This window comes from Atta colombica, unplaced genomic scaffold, assembly GCF_001594045.1.
Source record: "Atta colombica isolate Treedump-2 unplaced genomic scaffold, Acol1.0 scaffold281, whole genome shotgun sequence".
NCBI classification, from domain to species: domain Eukaryota; kingdom Metazoa; phylum Arthropoda; class Insecta; order Hymenoptera; family Formicidae; genus Atta; species Atta colombica.
In genome coordinates, this window is record NW_017259383.1 from 696,846 (window position 1) to 699,452 (window position 2,607).

At 43.3% G+C, this 2,607-nt stretch overlaps 1 protein-coding gene across 1 annotated transcript in view; it reads right to left on the reverse strand.

Moving 5' to 3' along the window:
* Positions 1-2,607, reverse strand: part of LOC108689927 (protein Fe65 homolog) — a 161,859-nt gene continuing 159,252 nt past the window's right edge. The window contains exon 16 of the mRNA XM_018196908.1: positions 1-2,475. The gene's annotated coding sequence lies outside the window, so the exon portion shown is untranslated. The remainder of the gene's footprint in view (positions 2,476-2,607) is intronic.

Consider the following 2,607-nt stretch of genomic DNA (forward strand, 5'->3'; position numbering starts at 1 on the left):
CTATTTACATAATAATGATAATAATAATAATAATCGCCTTCCCCGATCAGCATATATTCATACATACTTCTTTCACGCACACTCTCCCGTAACGCTCTATTATATCTCACCTCTCTTCTTTTCGCTTTTCTCGGTGTATGTTTTTTTTTCTCTTACTTATAACGCTACATAGAAATATCTTCGTTCTGGGTCCCGCACAACTTTGTATCTCGCAACGACGATGGCTCATACGACGTGACCGTCCTCGTAGGATGACGAGGACTACGTTTTCTGAATGGGAAAGGCTGTCTCTCGAGGAAAATAGGAGGATGCAATTTCAGTGGCTCACAATCCCATATCTCGCTTACTTTTCTCTCTGGATACATGTAATCATCGATAAATGCCACTTAGATTTATTGGGCACATAGGATTTGATGAACAATTTATTAGTTTATTAATCCTTAAAATATCAAGAAGTTACTCTTTTTTATGATTATCGTACAAAATTAAAAGGTTAAAACCAATAAAGGGTTAATTACAAATTAGGCGTGTATTGTATTAGTGCACGTGTTTCGTCTAATCGTAGTGTTTAGTAACCAGAAAAACAGCGGTGAATCTTCTTTACGCATCAATCGTCATCAGTATGCACGCGTGCGAATGTATATATGTATCGTGGAGATGCGATGCGATCAGATTTATACAAGTGTTATCACCGAAACATGCCCGAAGTTACGTTCCCAGCTAAATTCTACGAGATAGCGGCGATCACTAGTGCGAAGTGCAGTCCATGAGCTTGTATATGTTCCTACCGTATATGAGACGTGTGTGTCTAAATGCTGTGTGGGAATAAGTCTTCGTACGTGTTTTCATGTGTTAATGACTTCTCTAGTACGAGCATATTTCCGAGCATGCGTCTCTATTCATTGGAGTAACGATTGGAGAAATTGCGATGGCCTGATATGCATACGATTTTTTTTTAACTGCAATTCGTCGTGCTACGATGCGCCTAGCGGTAACAATTATTTAGCGTTTGCGTTTATGAGGATAACAATTATCACTGACGATAATAATTATTAATACCGTTGTTATTCTTGGTTTAACAATTATCACCGCGTTTCTTCTAGGTGTTGTGTAAACGTTATTGCGCGCACAACGACCGACTACGATCGCGCGTGGTTTCGATACCATTGCACACCACTGATTTTTTGCCTAAGTTATTCCTCCCCCCTTGTCCTCCCCCCACCTCTGGTTGAAATCTAAAGGACGGTCGCGGTATAAGTATTTGTCGTATCGGCTTCGTGATCTCCGAGGTGCTGCAAAGCTCTCCCATAAAGCTCCTATTTAATTCGCCATAAAAAATAAACTCCCTATTGGCCGTCGTGTAAACGTGCGCGCATGTGTTTGCGGATTGTCCCCGGATCTACCGCGCTCGATTGGCGCATCATCGCCGAAATAAGAAAACGCGATGACGTCCGTGGAATACCCGGTCGCGGTGCTGGCCTGTGTATACGTATATATGTGTATGTGTATGTATGCGTGTGTAAATGGAAATACGTTCTCCGCACTCGCATATACGTGTACTCTGGTCGTCGTCCTTGCTTCTCTAATCTGTATATCCAAGATTTCACACGCACGTGTATAATATGTATGTATGTTGTGTTATATATTATATTTATATAATATATATATGCAAGCTCTCTATGGCTCCCCTCGAATCACCTCGAATGCCTTCGCGGATATACACTTACTACTACGCTAATTGCAGAGCTCATTCATTCTCTGACACGCATACAACCTGATTCGCTCGCGAGATCCCACTGGCGGGCTCCTTCTTCATCTTTCCCTCGAGCAAGCGAATTGATTAAAACTTAGCGCGATAATCACCATCTTGTATATACAAACAATTTTTCTTTTCAAACTCTTCCGATTCTTTCGCTTTCTTCTCCCCATCCCCGCTTTCCTACCTTCCCCCGAGTTTTTTCTTCCAAGCATTGATTTCTTGCGAATATTGCTCACAAGCTGATACGCTGCCTTCTAAGGATTTCCGCGACAGGATCGACGTCATCCCTGTCTCTCGATGGAACGCGGTAAATTCGCGACAACCTTTCTCCTTCATCGGATTCAATGCATTAACATACATAACATCATATCGACATAAGTAAGCGTAGTCCACTATAGCTGTGGTATTGGTATAGCACTCTGCGCAATTCTTCGCGAAATTCAGTCGTTTACGTTGTAAAGAGAATATCCATTTGCTCTACGGCTGCCTCCCGGCACATCAGGCTTGATCCCGACGTTTCTCTAGGGATTGCTTTCCCAACGGGTGAACTGGATACGCCTGGTGTCCAGGGAGGGCGACAGCAGCGACTTGAGGGACGCGCTCGGCGGTGAGCCGCCGAAGTACTTAAGTGTCAACGGCGACTGCAGATGCCTGTGTCGAATCACCTCTCGCTCAGCAGGCAGTGGCCAGAGTTCCTAGACAGTCGGGGGACTAATCTGATAATCCAAAATATCCAGCTGCTTGTTAAAACTTTTCATCCCCAACAATTCTATTTGTATCTTATAGTGATTACAAACTCTGTGTGTGTGTGTGTGTGTGTGTGTGTGTGTGTGTGTGTGTGTGTGTGT